Below are 20,354 nucleotides of genomic sequence, written 5' to 3'. Positions count from 1 at the left end.
GAGCTACCGTGAACCACTGGCATTGAGGTGAAAGGGGGTGATTTAGGTTGTGTGTGGCAATTGAATAAGCTATCTTTATATACACTGGTGTTACAGACTATATCCTTGTGGTCTCTAAGACTATATACTGCAGCATAGCTGGTTCATTACTAAAGGAGTTTTCAAGTATCAAATTTCTATTCCAAAATTCCCTCATATACCTCTTGAAGATTATTCTCAATTATAAAACCATAAAAAATTGGGAAAAAAGCATTAATGTTGAAGTGAATCTAGGAAAGTAACAGGTGTTGCTAATACCTCACAGAAGTTGACTGGGAGAAATAGTTCAGCAAGTCAGAGAGGAAGGTGAAAAATTTAAGTGGGTGTACATCTGTCAGCATACTTGAGTTTCCTCTTCTCTTTTTTCCTTGGAAAAATTCCTAGTCTAGGATTGCATGCCCTCATTATATATCCCTGCCTGAAATTTCATATCATTCCTTCTATATATCTAAGAGAGAAGATTATTATGAGACTGGGAGTGCTTGCTGAGAAAGAGGCAGCAGTTATTAACAGCTTATAGCTATGGAACCTGCAGCAAAACTCAAGCTGGGGTAGATCATGGATAGCAGTGACAGTCATGGCAGAGATCTAAAGTCAGAGATATGGAACCAGAAGAATGTGATCAAACATTCTAATAGACCTTAGCCTAGAGCTAGCCTAAAGTAAATTTTTAAAAAATAAATATGTTTTTATTGATATTTCTGGTTCTTACATAACCAAAGTATCCCATAGATTCCTTCCCATTTCTCCCAGGTAGCCATCACCTCCATCCCTTAGACTTCTTAGCTCCCTTCAAGACTCTGCTCCAAGCCCACCCTTGGGGCTTTCCAGGTCTGCTTAGATGCTAAGATCTGAGATGTTACCTTCCATCTATTCTATATTTGTGTCCCATGCATGTATATATTGTACCTATTGTATTTCATATTTGAAAGTAGCTGCTCAAACAATGACTATTTTCTAGTTGAATTGGATTTCCCCAGTGCTTTGCACAATTCTCAGACCATAGTTAAGTGTTTAATAATGCTTATTAATTTACTTTCTGACATAACCTCTCAGGACCCCAGGGATTCTCCAAGGCTTTAAGTTGCAGACAGTTTCATCTCTTCATTGGTAGAGGGGTTTCTGCACCAAAACTCCCTCATCCAATAAACTACAAGTCCATTAACAATAAATCCTCCAAGAAAATGTAAACTCTTTGTGGGCATTTTCAATTTGCATTTGTATCCCTAGCTCCTAGATTAGGACTCTACAAATCATTCACCAATGATTAAATATTTACTGAATTGAATTGCTTTGCTTCAATAGACTGGCTGCATTTTTTTATTTATGGACATATAGCAAATCAAAGTGGAGATGGGTGTTTTGCAGTTCATGATGGGTGAGTCAGTTCAGGAAATATTCTATATTGATATCTGGAGAAAAGTTTAATTTCCTTATACATTTTATCCCAGAATAGAGGAGTACATGTTTTCATCCTAATCTATGCATTATTTTAGGCATATTCATTTGTGAATTTTTAATTGTTATTCAGCTGACCCCTTTGGGATTATTTTGGCCAAGATACTGGATTTGTGCCATTTCTTTCTCCAGTTAATTATAGAATGATAAAACCTAGGTAAACAGGGTTAAAAAACTTGCCCAGAGTCATCAAGATAAGAAGTATCTGAGATGGGATTTGAACACACAAAGAGAAGCCTTCCTGACTTCAGGTCTGACATTCTATCTACTGTACTACCCAGCTGCCTCATATATTATTGAATGTAACTATTTAAAAGATCTTAAATTTAAGCATCCCTTCATTCCTTTTCTCTTTTAGTTCATCACTACCATGCTTCTAAATGAGAATCTAATAAAGCAAAAACAGCAGATTAAAAAAAAATTAACTATTACAAGTGCAGAATTTAATAAATGTGAATAGTTAAGCAGGGAAGGAATGGAATTGAGAACTGTGAAAATGTTAAAAGGTTCTTTCCAAGTTCATGATGAATAATAGCTAGTTTCATTTCAATGCAAAAAGGAGGAGAAATGGACAATTTTCATCCTTGAGCATATGGTTCAAAAAAGTCTGACAACAACTGGACAACCTGGATTGCAAGAACATTTCAACTAGCCTAGTTAGTCTAGGCAGCAATCTGGGGATCAGAACATCCTAAACTTTCCATTCTGGTAGCATCATATTCTCCTTGTCATTTCTCCAGCTTTGTTAATTTAGCATGCAAGAATTTTTTTTCCTTAATAATTATCCACATGCTCTCCATGTCTAATTACTTTCAATTTATTAAAAATGAAAGATGGAGAGACAGAAATGGACTACTGATGCCATAACTCATTATTGCAGCTCTTAGTACTGCTACAAGTTGTAAGAATTTTCCTTTTACAGGTCTAGAATCAGAGATCCATGAATTCATTAGTATAAGGAACTTCCGGAGAGGAAATTCCTTTTCCAATGCAGCACAGCAACTTTGCAGCAATTCAGTCTTAGAGAGTTCCTTAAATCACACACACACACACACACACACACACACACACACACACACACACACACACAATAAGTGACTTAGCCAGGATCATACAGGTAATACCTGCCAAAGGCAAGATTGGAAGCCATGTCTTCCTGACTTAGAGGTCAGCTTTTAGTCCACCTGCAACAGCTAGGTGGCACAATTAATAGAGTGCCAGACTCAGAGGCAGGAAAACTCATCTTCATGAGTTCAGAAATTTACTAGTTGTGTGTGAACATGAAGAAGTCACTTAACCTTGTTTAGCTCAGTTTCCTCATTTATAAAATGAGCTGGAGAAAGAAATGGCAAACTGCATCAGTGTCTTTGCCAGGAAAACCCCAAATAGGGTCATAAAGAGTTGGACAATAAAAATTGTCTAAAAGACTTCCATCCACCTGATCATGCTTACTCTCTCTTAGAGGACTAGGAATAATAACAAAATACCCTAAAGGACTGAGATTAAAATTTTAAAACAACTATGAACTCTAGCCCCTTCTCTAATTATAATATCTGTTTATGTAAATAGAGATATGAGTTTTTACTGTTTTGTTGAGTCCTTTCAGTCTTGTCTGACTCTTTGAGATTCCATTTGATGTTTTCTTGGCAGAGAAACTGAAGTGATTTCCTTCTCCAGATCATTTTACAGATGAGGAAACTGAGGAAAACAGTGTGACTTCCCATGGGTCACAAAATAAGTGTCTGAGCTGGAATTAGAACTCAAGTTCTTCTGATTCCAAATCTTGCACTCTTATCCACTGGATTATCTAACTGTTCTGCATGAATATTATTAATGTAGCCAAAATGCATCTGCTAAGTTTCAGTCTATTTCTGTTTTAAATGTGAAACACAGGTAAGATAAGAAATATGATATTATATTAACCATCAGCTCAGGAACTGGATCTGGCCCAAGAAAACAACATTAAACTTCTTGGTTTCAAATATAGCCTTAGCCACAATGTTTTGTCAGAGTGGGAGGAAGATGGGGACATGATTTCGTGTATGCATACTGCTGTCACTTTCTGATAAAGAAAAATTATGTATAAGATTAAACAATAAGATAAAACCAAGTGGAATGTCCATACCATGTTTTTTACTCATAAAATATGAAAAAATAATTCACCCTGTCTGAAAATTTTCACTGTGAAAATAAAAGAAAACTTTACAAAAATATGGGCATAGTGATTAGCATAAATAATTAGCTGATATCAGCATAAATACCAGCTTAAAAATTGAACAGAGAATACTTTTTACTATTTCTAAAAGCAATTAAAATATTAATCAAATGAAATCTCTTCAATGCTATAAATGAATATTAATATTTAGTTATATTTTTTCTGAGTAAAGCATTTTAAGGAATGTTCTTTTTTCTTAAAATTGTTAATTTTGCAGTATTTTATAAAAAGCTTTAAAATCTTGTAGAGGGGGAAAATAAAGAATTATTTGACTTTTAATAGACTATACATGTGCACATGTAAAATACAATTTATCAAAGGCTAGGAACAAGATTCCCAAAAGCTGAGAGGATTCTTAAGCTCAGTACTGGACGGAATTCCCCCACTAATGAAATCATGGATGCGCTGAAGTAAATGTAAAATCAGTTTTGATTTTTTAAATTGTGAAAATTAAAAAGCATAATCTAACGGGCAGAAAAATATACCCGATAAATCTCATAATGAAAATCTCTTAGTGTGGTGCTAATTCAATTTAGGTAAGATTGTTTCTAATAGTCACACTTCTTTGAAGGAAACTTTAGAATCCTTCAAGAAAAGATGAGCCTATATATGGCAAGCATCAAGGTCCTTCTTACTCCACTGTACCTTTATACACATCTCTCATTCAAAATGTTATCAGATACCAAAACTGCTTTTTTTCTACTGCTTTTGGTAGATTACAATCATGGCCAAAAGCTAAAATTACATTTATTATATTATCCAAATACAATTTACATCACTGAGGTTAAAAACAACTACAGCCTGACTAAAAGGAGTTTCATCTCCTTTGACCTGTCAGAGTGAGACCAGTGAGCATGAATTGAGCTTTTGGAAAGCAGTAAAACTACTTTTTTTCCATCATTAGCTTTTCTAGGGGCAAAGAATGGCCCAGGCAAAATACAGAGAGTCATGCATGACAAGCAACCGCAAACAACTGTGAAAGGGATTCTTTGGCATCTGAGATGATGGAATTAGATAAAGACAAAAGGATGCAGGAGGTCAGAGGGATAGCTTCTTTCAGTAAGACAGTCCCTCCTATTCATGGCCGAAGTCAATGTTCTTGTGAGAATGAGGAGCAAATCAATATTTTTATGTTCAATATTCAGCTCAGGGTCAGACAAAGGCTCTCTTATTTCTGCAGCATTAGTCACAGATGTTAGCTGAATTATCTTTGTTACTCAAACAATGCTTCACAGAGGAATGTCTCACATATATAGCCTATACATGTGCAGCTACAAATTTTGACCACTGTCACTTAAGTTATCTGAACAGCTCAGACTTTTTTTTAATATTGGTACATTCTGGCACCTTCTTCATTTTTTTCCCCAAAGCCAGGAAGTAGATGTAGATGTTCATGTATAACTTGTTAGAGTATGTTTTTTAAGTCTGAATGAGAGGTTATAACTTGAAAAAATTCAAACCTCACATTTTGGGATAGAAACATCCACCTTAACCACCACCCCTTCAAAAACAAGAAACCTACAGCTTTCTGACCAAAAAAAAATTAGAAAAGAAAAGAAAAAAGAAAGAAAGCAATTCAAATGCTTTCAAACCTTCATAGAAGAGAATTCATAATTTTATGGAACTTATTTGGCTTTAATAAAAGAGACGATTCCCCACAGGGAAAACCTCACTCCTGGCATGGATGTCTCTCATAACTATGGAAACACTGAAGTGTCTACAAGCTTGCAAAGCCCAGACAGACAATTAAACATGTGGTTAATAATTTCATATAAAAATATCTGTGCATATATATATTTTGCTACATGCCACACAACATCTTCAGTGCCTTTAAGGATTCATACAACATAAATAAAAGAACTGTAGCCAAGTGGAAAAAAAAAGGACAAATGAATAATTCATGAAGCAAAGCTTTCTGACATAGCCGGCTGCTTTGGGCTGTCTAAAAATAGATCAGTTAAGGGTAACATGCAATAATTTGCTTCTGAAGACTGTTAAAGGAATATTTTACTTGAAATTTTCTCCATACACTTATTCACCAGCAAACCCCTCTCCCCATATAAATGCCCTGAGATCTTCAGATTGTTTTAGAGAGGGGAGAGAAGGGATTAAGGAAAGTATAAATATGCAGAATAGACTAGCTATGTCTTTCTTCCTGTTGCCTTATTAGCATCTTGGTAGAATACATGTTATATACTTCTTTGCTTTAGTTTACTCTATGTAAATGAATGGAGAAAACCTGTTCACTAATAGATTTAAAACACACTTTAGAGTATTGTATTTTTTGTAGGTAATATATTTCAAATGAAATTTTCAACTAGGAGCAAAGTCAATTTTCCATCAATATGAGACCCAATAATTTTTTTTAATCTATGGCATACTAACCAAGTGTAAAGAACAGTTTTAGAATAATAAAATATTTTAAAATTTAGTCCTCCATAAAAATTCATTTTCATTCCTCTGCCTTCCAGTCCATTTCCTAATGTTTTGGATATGTTAAGTATAATGATAATGAAATAAGAATCTTCTTAGACTTGATTTTAAAAAACAACTCTGTGTTCACACTAAGTTAACACTATGGTTTTTATATAATTTTTTAAATTTATGTTATAGATTTATTTTTAGATAATTGACTAATTAAGGCTGAAAAAATTCACAAGTGAAATAATGTAATATTAATTCTATACCATAATATGGTCTCTTGGAAACTCATGCATTTTCTACTTACTTAATGGAGGAAAATAAATAATTTGCTATAGAATATAGCGTATTTAATGAAATGTTTATACTTTCTAAAAGTGTAAAGTGGCGATATAGTTATAATGTTCTAATTGTATTTCAATGACATCTAGTTATAAGAATCTTCACCTATATTTCACTTTTAATATGATAATTTATGTTAGAAATTAGCATAATCCACATAATTTTCATCATTTCCAAGAAATGTCATCTTTATAAAAGCACCCCAACTCAAATGGTGTAGCCCCCCTGGACATATAGTAGCTGAACTGTCATTCCTCATTATTTTCAATAACACAGTTATTTCACTGACCTACTTTTCCAGTGACCACTAACCTCTTGAAGGCAAAAATAAAAGCAAAATTTAGAGTTTGCTTCTTTAAACTAGTTCCTTTACACCTTGTTTAGCATCTTTAATATCCTAATTAGCTAAAAACTCATTTCCTATTTTTATTCATAGCTAACCAGTTTGGACTTCAGGTTTCCCCCAAATAGTGAAAATACATATCCCATCCAGTCTCTCTTCAAACTATTTATTAAATCTTTACATCTGTGAACAATAAAATAGAAAGTACAAATCAAAAGAGTAATTGAAATTGTTTTTACTCATTATTCCAATTTTGTATTTCAAAAAAAAGATAGTTAAATTAAAGTGAGTTCTCTAGAATTTAGTTTTCTAAATAAAGAATTTTAAATGTTTTATTTTTCTCCCTAGTTTTGGTCATCATCTACTAATTAACTGGATTTATAAATGCAGAGAAAAGTTCACTTACTCCATCTTAAATTCACATCTGACAAAGATTTATGTAACTGTGCTCCTCCTGTTCACCACACCAATGGATTTGTTGAGATCTCCTTTGCACTTTTCTTTGAGGAGATGGCAAGATGTGGCATGGTGGTCTCCCAACCAGTCATATTACTGAACTGAAACTTTCTTGCAGCTAATCACCCTACACTTTTGCTCAGAGATTTGCTTTGGGATTTTGGATTTCCACTCTCTTATGGATTTTTTTAAGGCAACTCTGATTAAATATAAACAGAACAGCTAGGGACTTGTCACACCAAATAAGTAAATCCTGAAATCCTAAAAAGTTATGCTGAACCCTTAGGGCTGGCAATCAGATCGCACAAATCACCAAGGTCTATCTAAATCATTGAAGGCTAATAGAACTTTACAGGGCAGACTCCTATGGTTCTCTAATGTTTCCCTCTTTTCTTGCCTTCAGGGACTTTCCAAAGGAAAGAGTATAATAATCATAAGGAGGTCCAACTCCTTGAGGACCAAGACGGTCTTATGTATTTTTATTTGTATTGCCAGGGTTTAATAAATGCTTTTCCTATCTATCACAGAACAACTAGTTCTGAGAGCCTCATTTTGAGAAAACTTATTTTATGAGGTCAGGGCACTGACTGTATAGTTCAGAAGACAAAAATGTCAAGGTGCCTTCTGCTATTATCTCTCCCAGGAAGGGAGGAAGCTTGCTCTACAAGCTAAAAGTCAAAATAGTAAAAAGAGAAATTGGAAGCATATACAAAGCAATTCAGCCAGACTACTGAATTGTTGACAAGAAAGGATATAGCAAGGACTATACAACCCCAATATGTCAATTAAAATAAAAGTCAAAGGACCAAATTGAACTGAGTAAATGAGATGAACCAGTAAGAATATAAATCTGGAGGAAAAAAATAAACCTTACATGGATACTATAGAATTAATTACAATCCTTTAAACTATTTATGAAGAACTGATTGGTCTTCTGTTATTATGCATGAACAGAACTAATCCATCTTTGATTGAGATCTTTCAGACATGAAAGTAGACCATAGGAAATTTGACAAAGATAAAAGACCTCTTATGGAAACTGGAGATCACCTATAGCTCCCTATGCCTACAGCAATCAACTTTAGAGTATAGAAACCAAATAAAATAAATTATTAATATTAATTGTTTGATGACGATGATAGAATAAGAAAGGAGGTAAAGATAATTGAACAAAGGGCCCATATGGATTTTTTATAGCTTTATTTATTTTTTATTTTATTTCTTTTCATCCATTTGTACATGCATATTTCCAAGTTACAAAATTTCCCTCCACCCTTCCTTCCCACTCCCTCCCCTTAATTGGGAACAGTTAGTTTAACATTTACATACATACTTTGCTAAACATATTTACAAATTAGTAATTTTTGGCATGAGGAATTAGGATTAAGGGAAAGAGATATGTAAGAGATACTTTTCATAAAGTGTTCATCAGCTTCAATGGGGTGTTTTTTTTCTGTGTGTTTTGTTTTCTTTTGTTTTTCTTCCTCTGAATGGGGATAATATTGTTCATAGTTGGTCTAATACAATTGTCCTAGCTCTCTGGACTGTCGAGAGGAGTTGTATCCATCAAGGTTGTTCATCTCATAATGTTGTTGATGTGTACATTGTTATCTTGATTCTACTCCCTTCGCTCAACATCAGATCCCATAAGTCAGCTATATCGATCTTTACAAAGCTTCCACTTAAGTCAGTTAAGTTAGATGAGGCTAGATTTTCCATCTAGACTCATTCCTGGGTCTTAAAACCATTTACGTCACAGACAGGTAAACCTCTGAAAATTTTGGTATGAATTAAGTCATAAATGAAATGTCCCAAATATTCTTACTTCCTCATCCCTAAATACCAAAAGGTCTCTTTATTTGTACTCATATCACCTCTTATAGACATAACACCAGAATAAGTGAGGTAGACTAAGCATAGTCAGAGAAAGAATTTCTTAAAATAGAACTACTGATGCTCTTCCTCTTTATTTTAAGGTCTGAGAGTTACATTCCTAAATCATTAATTAACTTTTTACTCTTGAGATTGTAACATCTTTCCATGCCTTTCCTTAATCCTTCACCAAATCCAAAACACACATACATACCTGAAATATAAAGGCTCTAAAGAATATTATCTCATAGAAATTGACATCAATTTCTAGTGTGACAAAATAGAAAACTTACTGAACGAGGAATAAGGAAAGTATTTGGTTCAAATCCCATCTGAGATATTTCTTATATTGGCACACAAATTATTTAGGGCAAGATAAAATATGTAAATTTATTGACACAATAAATCTTAAAAATTATTTATTAAAAAACTTTTACTATGCAGCAAGGGTTCCTCTTTTTTAATATCATCACATGTTTTACATGAGTTTACATTTCACTCACAAGATTTTGACATAGTCTTTAATTCATCAAGAAAACACACTGCCACATTATATGTTATGTGCACATGTGTGTGTGTGTGTGTGAGTGTGTGTATGTGTGTGTGGTGGAAAGTGCATTTTTTTCCAAGTCTGATCTTAATTATATCCCATCATTTTTGAGGGGGGTTTAAATCAGGTGTTTTCCCTGGTCATAAAAGCATTTTTATTTTTTATCTCCAGCTCTTGGAAGAATTTCTTAATTTTTCATGACATCATACATAGAAAAGATGTGATTAAGAAGGCACACTTTTCTCCATTATAGGGATAGTGAGTATGGCCTTCTGGGAGCAAACTGAAATCTCTCTTCTAGGAAATGATGACATCACTGATTTGTTCAAGGTTTTAGAACTGGAATTGTGGAATGTGTTGAGAGTAGGGGAAGTACTGTGAAGAGTCAAGGCAAGGCTAATGGCAAAGCTATTTGGAATATGACTGAAAGTAAAGCATGACTGAGTGGGTCAAAGAGAAAAAAGACTTTCACCACAAAGAAGAGTGAGTCCTGAAAGATAATAGAGTATCTAGCTTTTAATCCCTTTTTTGCATACCTACTTGAATACGGGGAATTCCTAATAATAGCAAGTATACAAATAAAGTTAGTCAGATCAACTAACATTTATTAAGTGTTTGCTATATGAGGGTCTGTCCTAAGTCTGGGAATATAAAGAAAGATAAAACAAATAAACAGCAAACAACAACAAAAAAAAATCAAACAAGGGGACCACTACTGGCAATATGATACCTCCCTTCTTTTAGGTAATTCCAACTATGGAACCCAGCAACACAAGGATGTCCTAATCTAGGCTTAAGCTTTAATAACTTCAGGAGTGTAAAATCTACAAGTTGATAAAATATTCCTTAAAATTTCATCACTGAAATATATATCTACTTAACTTTTTATGGATTCAAAAAAAATAAAATTTTCATTTTAAGTTGAATAAGACAAGGCACCCTGATATGCATTGTATGTAGATGTTACTTTCTCAGTCTGATGAATTTGCTTGGCCAACTTGTTCATCTGCTCTATCTCCATTAGACCTTTCTTTTGAGGTTACAGCAAAATTGTGAATATGCCTTGGAACCTCAATCTCTGGATGGCAGAAAAGACTAGGATTAAATGTAATTCTTTTAGTCACTGAGCAGTCACTAATGAGAATTTTTACAAAATTTGAAAATTTCTAGAGCAGCATAGAACACAAGAAGATGGATATGTTGAATTTTAACTCAATGTCAATATTTTAAAATTTTAAATAATTAACACTTAAAATGTCAGGTCTTTTTGCCAGTTTGTAACAATTATGCTCCTAAAGTTATTATAATTTAACACCTCACTGAGGTTTCAGGGATCAATATCAGACTCAGGTTATATGTTTAGATATTGTGTATTTTTGCTCTTTTTTAAATTTTTTGTTCCCTTCTGGGGAGGGAAAGGGAGAGGGATAGCTTTGGAAATGAAGGTGATGTAAAAATAAAATATTAATATTTTTAAAGTAGAATAATGAGTAAGTATGTATGAATAATCTCTAAATTTTATTCTCACTATATGACCTTAGGATCAACAAATGAAAAGAGAATACTTCTGTCCATCAAATAAATCATTTTTTTTTAGGTTTTTGCAAGGCAAATGGGGTCAAGTGGCTTACTCAAGGCCACACAGCTAGGAAATGATTAAGTGTCTGAGACCAGATTTGAACCCAGGTACTCCTGACTCCACTACGCCACCTAATGGCCCCCTAAATCATTTCTTTATTCCAAATCAGGTAGCTTAATTATCTATAGGCAAGGAAATCCTCCAGGGGTGAAGGGTGGGGAGAAATTAATTCCGTGTCTTACAAAGCTAATACTGTTTGTCCATTGTAATGTTAAAAATAGTCAAGCATTTACCACTTGCAGCCCCACTCTTCCTTCCAGCCCTTACCTCCAATCCCTCCCAAGAGTCTACCATTTCATACCACCAATCTGTGAGAGCTAATCAGTTTAACATCATTAAGTGTTACTGTGCCTCTTTTGTTTCTTTTCAAAAACTGATTTTCCTGATTTTGTATTTATTTGAATGGATTTTCTAACATAGAATTTCATGAGCTATTCTTTGGACCAGAGATCAGCAAGACTACCTTGTACTAATTCCTTCTCAAGAAATGAATAGAAGATCCTCTGGAAACTTCTAAAAATGCTAATTCTTCTGCCAGAGTATTCCAGGATAACAAAAGGCTCATTACAGAATTTTAAGCAAATTATTTAATCTTATAGTATTCATCATAGCTCCAATATCCCAAAATTATTCAAAGATGACCAATTACCAGTTGAATCCCACAGATTGTCAACTGAGTGGAACTTACTCCCAGTTGGATGGAGAAGAGACTTGTTTCACGAGTATTTATCAGTCAGATAGTTCCATTGGTAGAAGGACTAGCTCCAGTGATTATATCAAAAATGATATACTTTTGGAATACTTTATATTAGAATCTAGGTATGCTATTGACAATGAATATGAAGTTCCTATAACTAAAAAAATCCCAAATATTATGGAGTTAAACATCAGACACCTTGGCCCACAGACCCCAGAGCCACACCATTACTTTGACTAATCTTTCTTCAAACACTGAAACAAGGAAGTAGGAGAAAGCATTATTATCCCATGTCTAATTATTCCTTCAAAGTATTTGACTTCATCAGCAAATTCATGATATTTCATGCAAAACAGCTTTGCAGGGGCAGCTAGTTGGCACAGTGGATTGAGCACCAGCCCTGGAGTCAGGAAGACCTGAGTTCAAATCTGACCTCAGACACTTAATAATTACCTAGCTGTGTGGCCTTGGGCAAGCCACTTAATCCCATCACATTGCAAAGAAAAATAATTTTGTAGAGAAGGATATTTGTAAGGATAATCAACAAAATCAGAGAAAGGCAGCCTCCAAAGCACTGTACATAGCACATCATGCTAGAATTATCACTTTTCCAAGGATGCCAATACCTTCTTTAGTATAGATAGCACAATTGGTTCTGGTTTTGCAACATGGAGATGGAGAAAATATTCACTCTTGTGGCCTTGAACACTTGGTCACTGAGATTGTGGCTTTCCCCAAATTGAATACAAAAATCCCTTGAGGGTTCAAATGTGACTGGTTATGGATGATTGGGGGCCAGTGTGGTCGAAAAGAGGTCATACATATCCAGTTGATCCATTTGAAATTTTGAATATATTTGTATCTGTAGGCTTTGAATACCATGATCTAATGAGTATTTCCTTTAAGGGAAATTCTAGCTTTCTGCAACTCATAACTTTCTTAGTTTCCTGGTCTCTTACCCACATGAAAGAGTCTCAATGTGTGGATCATCCACTATGATGCTAAGAAGCAGGGTTCTTTTATGATACCAATGATATGCTTAATGGCAAGAGATGGATAGGCACTGAACCTGTCATTTTAGTAGTATAGGGATTTCCAAGTGAGAAACGTATCTCTACAAACACAGGCAGCAGCATCTCTGCAATTTACAGTCTCGGAGTCACATAGAATGCAGGGATTAAGAGACTTAACCCAGTTCACATACAGAGGTGAGACTTGAATTCACATCTTCCTCTCCTTGAGGCAAGCTCTTTATCCCACTGTCTTTTCTGTTCTTCGCATACTAAATATATTTTTTGATTTTTCTTGAAATATATATATATGTATGTATATATATATATATACATATATATATATATATATATATAAACTTCTTTTCCAATTTAAATCAAATTTAACATTTTGTCTCATGGAGAGAGAATTTATAATAATAACCTTAGTAAAGCACTCAATTTCAAATGATATTAGAAACTCACTTAAAATACTAAGCTTAAAGTATGACTGCTTCAATTTATTAAAGTTAAATTACTCATAACTTATGAACATAAAAGTGATTATTTGATAGTTGAAGCATAGCTTATACTTTTTTAAAATTTTTCCTTGCCTCACATATTTTCTCTGAGTTAAAAAACAGTAGGAAACAACCAAAATGACATAGGGTAGATTAAGGATGTTAGTGTTGGATGAAGAATTGGGAAGGTTTATTATTTTTTATTATTTTCTAGATCTCCATAGTGGGTATTCTGTCTAACCTCTATGTAAGCATCTTATCTTCGTAATAGAATGTAGATTCCTTGAGGGTCAGAACATTTTTTATTTTGTCTTTATATCTCCATTTTCTAATTTAATGTCTGGTATATGGTAGATGATTATTAAGTGATTCATGATTGAGTCATTGTCTAATTGAGATGAAGTAAATTGATAATAAAATTAATAATTGTTTTCTATAAGTTATCTTTTTCTTTTATTTGCTCATTTAAAATACATTATAATTAAGAATCCTATTTCATTTTTAAACTTGAGTAATGATAGACTGGGTTCCATAACCTAAGTAATCTTAACTGGTAGAACGTCTGCAAGTTATTGTGGACCTGCTTTTTAAAATGAATCTAAATGAAAGATAGCAAGCAATTGTAAAAAAAGTAGAGATGAATAGTTTTCTGAAGAGTTGAAGTTACATAAAGTACCTTAGTGAAATTTTAGCCTCTCAATTCAACTCCAAAAACAAATCTAATGATATTCTCCTCTCTGTGCTCATACTTCAACACAGCCTGTGTGATTAGTCTTAATAGTCTTAATAAAACATTTGTCAACATTGTTATTAAGTGTGGCATATTAATGATTATTTATCAATTAACTTAAAGTTGCACAATCATCACAACAGAGATCTTATAGTACTTCAAAGAAGCATTTGTTTTGAAAGAGGACATACCAGACTGGACTGTGAGGAACAGAGGAGCATCATAAGGGTTCTTCTTCAATAAATACACAGTCTAGCAGGATTAAGACCCAGCAATATATGCAAATGAACCTCTTGATCTTCTATTGGTTATACATCTGGTTTGAGATATTTCTTAAAAAATGGTGATCAATATGACTGGTGTATCAGTCTTATAGCAAGAGTAAAGAATCACCAACAGACTGTCGATTCTTCCTATTGGTATCTAGTTAAAATTAGAATCAGAAGAAAACTCCCAAGCAGTGTTAGGGAGAACACGTGACAGATTTTAGAGAGAATAAGGCAAGATTCAATGGATTGAGTGTAGGGCTTAGAGTCAAGAAGACTCACATTCTTAAGTTCAAATTGGCCTTGGAAACTTAGCTATGTGACCCTGGGTAAGTCACTTAAGCCTGTTTCCCTCAGTTGTACTGTGTAGTCAGTGGATCCACATAGGTTTACCTAGATATGACTCATGGGAAGGTGTGAAAAATATGTCTAAGGGATCTCTTCTGCCTTTCTTTCTGACTTTGTTTCTTGACCTGAGTTCAAGTTCAGCTTCAGACTTACTTGCTATGGGTCCTTGGACAAATTAGTTAATCTTGGTTTGCTTCAGTTTCCTCAATTTTGAGAAGTATATAAAATAGGATCTGTCTCCCAGGATTGTTGTAAAGATAAAATGATATAACATTTATAAAGTTCATAGGTACATAGTAGGTACTATGTAAATACTAATATCATCATCATCCTTGTCAGGAGGTGAGCAAGAGCTTGTGGGCATCATCTTTCTATATTCAGAGAGAGTGTATTAACCAAAATTACATTAGTCTAATATATCTTTTAAGGTCCTATCTTGATCACTGTGCCTTAACAGGGAAGGATTATCCTAGGGTACTTCCAAAGACTTGACTGTCTTCCCATCAAATATACAATTTGATAGATAAACACAGATTGATCCAAGCATATTGTATTTTACTAAATATTGCTTTTATGCACTTTGCATATTTAATGTTTTTTACAAACTGAAAGCTTGTGTCAACCTATGTTAAGCAATTCTATCAGCACCATTTTTCTAATAGCCTGTGCTCACATTGTGTCTGTCACTTATTGGTGATTTTCACAGTATTTCAAACTTTTTCATTATCATTATTATTATTATTATTATTATTATTATTATTATTATTATTATTATTATTGTATCTTAAAGAGATCTGTGATTAGTGATCTTTTATATTACTATTGTAATTGTTTTGGAGCACCACAAACCATGCCCATACAAGACAAGGAACTTAATTGATAAATTTCGTGTATGTTCTGACTCTTCCATTGACCTGCCATTTCAGGCTTAGCTAGGCCCCAAGACACAACAGTAATGAAATTATATCAATTAATACTCTAAAATTAAGTGAAAGGCATTTAACTGAGATCAATGTATAACATGGAATCAATGTAAAGACTAACAGAATGCCTTCTGTGTGGGGTGGGGGGAGGGAAGCAAGAATGGAGGGGAAATTGTAAAACTCAAAATAAATAAAATCTTTCTTTAAAAAAAATTAAGTGAAAGAAGACTCAGACTGTCAACTTCATTGTTGTCTCATTTTATTAAGTTTTTACAACTAACTCAACTTTCAGCAACCACTACACAGAGCAGTTAACAGACATCAACACTGAGACAAGACTCTCCACCAGCAAAAAAGATCATTACTCTCTGAAAGTTCAGTAATAGTTAACACTTTTTAATAATTATTTTAAAATTAATATATGTACATTGTTTAAGGTATAATACTATTACGCTTTGTAGACTAATATGATATAAACATAACTCTTTTATGCACTAAAAAAACAAAAAAAATCTATTGACTTGTTTTATTGTGATTTGCATCAGTGCAGTTGCCTAGAACAGAATCCACATTATCTCTGAGATACATGGAAAGACATACATACATAGATATATAGCTACATGGATGGACATCCATATGCATACCTGGTTACATACAAATACATGGATGAATAGATACATGGAAAGATAGACACATACAAATAGATGATAGATAGATAGATAGATAGATAGATAGATAGATAGATAGATAGATGGATGGATGATAAATGGATGATGGATGGATGATGAGTGGATGGATGATGGGTGAATGATAGGTGGATGATAGTTATATAGATACAGACAGAGTAAATAAATAGTACTTGCTTTCAAGGACTTCCTAGTTTAATGGAAAAGATATGCAAATAATTCTATGCACATTAGATGAATATCCACTGATACATATAGTATGTTAAAAGACAAAGACAGAGATTTTCAGCATGTTCATTAGGTCCTATGCAGGATTTATGGGAGAATATAGAATATACAAAGAATGAGATGGCATGGATGGGTTATAATATATACTGTCTAGCACAAAGTAAACACTTCATAAATGACTGCTAATTAATAGAGAATGTACAATAATAGTATAACAAATTTATCAAATTTGAGGGAAGGAAATTGAATTGTACACAAGTAATACATGCTAGAGATAGAACTCAAATTCATGTTTTTCAGGTCTTTCTTACACTAAGAACAGATCTCTATTCACTTCTATTCACTGTCCCTCTCTTTTATATATTACACACACATATATGTGTGTATACTCACATATATATATATATATATATATATATATATATATATAACACATCTATAAACATATAGCTTTTCCTAGCCAAATTTTTAGCATATAAGAAAGTTTTGCATCTTTAATGGAGTTTATAAGAGAAAATGGTCAGCATTTGTTTTGTACTGTGGAAGGATTTACTGATATTAATGAAAACTTTGATCCTTCAAAATTCTTTGAATATTTAAAGAAATACACATAATCATAAAGATATATTGATAGTATAATAACCATATATAAGTACATGTAGTAATTCTCCAAATATCAGGCAGTATATATATATATAATTTTTGATTAGAGACAAAAATAAGGTTAAATGTTATAATATTGAACAGTTAAGTGAATTTATTAATCAATCTTTTTATGGTTCTTTTGTAAAGAAAAATCATTTTTTTCAGTTTAAGAAAGACCCTATATCTTTCATTCTGAGTAAAATATTGATCAATATACTTGGAAAATATATTATTTTTTCCTGGTAAATAGTAATAATTGAAGAATTTATTGAATATCAATGTGATGTAAAGAATAATAAAAGTATATAAAGTAAAATATAAAGTAAAGTATATAAAGCAAAAATGCTAAATATTGTGATTTAGGAAACTATTGCCAAAGTTCATAGAATTGGAAGATACAACATGTTATAGTGAAAAAAGTCCTACATTTGAAGTAAATCTTACTTTCCTCATATATGAAATTAAGGAATTGAAATAAATAATCTCAAAAGTCCCTACCATTACTTAATCTATTATCCCATGGAGGTCCTGGGACTTATGAATTGATAGAATGTGGATAATCAGAAGGAAGAAACAGTATGGGGATTTGAAATGAATATAAATCTGTGAACAAGTCACTTAACCTCCATCAGCCTTGATTTTCTAACCTCTAAAATGATTTCATATTTAAAATTATCTCATCAAAGATTGCTTTCAATTCTAAATCTATCCTCCTAATGCAAAATGGCATAGATTTGTAATGTATGGGAAACAATTATGCATGTATGTATGTGTGTATACACACATGTACAGAAATAAATTATTATAAAACTCATGCATACATGTATTCATATGGGATTTAGATATGTATGTGGTCCCCCAGCAATACGGAAAATGCATGTAAAAATTTTTGGCTCTCCCTTCATACCAGAGAAGAAGTCTGAAATTTTTATTTTTCTTTTATGGGAAGTACTTTATTATAAATTTTTGGGTCAAGTTTTTGGTCTTAGGCTTTATGTCATCTTCTGACCTTCAAGTGCTGCAGCTTCTGTAAAATTCTCCCAAAATTTCCATTTAATTTCTTACACCAACCTGCAATTTATCAAAACCATGATGGACAATATTGTGAAATATATACCTTTCACAGAAGACTTTCCCAGGCCTTAACAATCAATTCATGGTTCTTTTGTAAAAGATAATCAATTTTTGTCTTAAGCAATTATCTATACTTTCCATTCCAAGAAAAATTTCAACCAATATATACTTACAAAAGTCAAGCATGTTATTTTTTCCCCTGAGAAATAGTATATATTCTATCTTGTTTATACAAAGTTATTTGAAAAATATCTCTGCTATCAGACTATAAACTCTAAAAGAACATGGACCACATTTTTACTTTTTGTATTCCTAGAGCTTAACATGTGTCTGATATATAATAGGGACTTAGTAAATGCCTACTAACTTAACAGAGCTACTGTATAATAGTTGCTATTGAGTTCTGACTAACTCTCCATGATTCCATTTGGAGTTTTCTTGGTAAAGATACAGGAGTAGTTTGCCATTTCCTTCTCCAGCTCTTTTTACAGATGAAGACACTGAAGCAAACAAGGTTAAATACTTGCTCAAGGTCACATACCTTGTTAAGTGTCTGAGATCAGATTTGAACTCAGCCAGATGAGTCTTCCTGATTCCAGGCCCATCATTCTACCCACTGCACAGGGGAGATAGGACCAAATACATAAAATAGATATAAAGCATATAAGTATATATATATATATATATATATATATATCATGATTCCATAGCTAAAATAAATGAGAAGTTCTTGTATGAATTGTGTGTTAGTCAATTAAAGTAATGTGGATAAGATTTACATTAGAAATTGACTGATATATTGAATATAAAATTTCTGCCCTACACATCACTCTGTATCCTGGGGATATCTCCACTGAACATTTTCTGAAATGAGATCCACAAAATATTTTACATTAGGAAAAAATAAGTAAATAAACCAAACTTCTCTGTAAAGATCCTGCTTTATGGGGGTGAATATATTTCAAAATTACCAATGAAGACATGAAATATTTAAAAAAAAATTCTAGAGTGGCAAATAGCAAATGAAGAAGAGAATAGATAACAGAATGAAATTGTTCATAACCTACCCACATACCTCACAGACTTGAAATTGGGAATCATTTAAGTGGATAGGAGTCATATGATCACAGAATTAAAAACTGGGAAAAATGTAGAAACCATCTAAAAATGTTTATATGCATTTTCCAGATTGCTGGGGGACCATATACATCCCTAACCCACATATGCATACGTGTATGCACGAGTTTTATAATTTATTTCTGTATATTTATATACATACACACATACATGCAATAACTGTTTCCCACACATAACAATCTCTAAATTAAGAAGAAAATAGAGAACAGAATGAAATTGTTCATAACCTAACCACTTCACAGCCTTGAAATTGAGAACCATTTAAATGTATAGAAGTCATATGATCACAGAATTAAGAACTGGGAAGAAATATTAGAGGCAATCTTTAAGTTACCTATCAATTAATGACTTCTCTACATTCCAGAGGTAATAAGTATTACCATTGTTATAAAGGTTTTCCATTGTACACATTAACAACAACATTGTGATGAATGCAACTCTTCTCAGAAGTTCAGAGATCTAGAATAAGTCTGAGAGATCTCTTATGGGCAATGCCATCCACATCCAGAGGAAAAACAAAAACCAAAATGTCACAGAATCTATGTTCTCACTTTTAAAAAAACTTCTGTTTTTCCTTCCTATCCCATGGTTTTCTTTCTTTACCCTTAATCCAAATTCCCCATATACAAAATGACTAATATATAAACATGTTAAACACAAATGTACATGTACAACTTTTACCAGACTTTGCCACTGAGGGAAGGGAGCCTGGGAAGAGAGGGTGGTAGAAAAATGTATAATTTATAAATATGCAAGTGGATGAATGTTTAAAAAC

Source organism: Macrotis lagotis, chromosome 2 (assembly GCF_037893015.1).
Source record: "Macrotis lagotis isolate mMagLag1 chromosome 2, bilby.v1.9.chrom.fasta, whole genome shotgun sequence".
NCBI classification, from domain to species: domain Eukaryota; kingdom Metazoa; phylum Chordata; class Mammalia; order Peramelemorphia; family Peramelidae; genus Macrotis; species Macrotis lagotis.
This window is presented reverse-complemented; position numbering follows the sequence as displayed.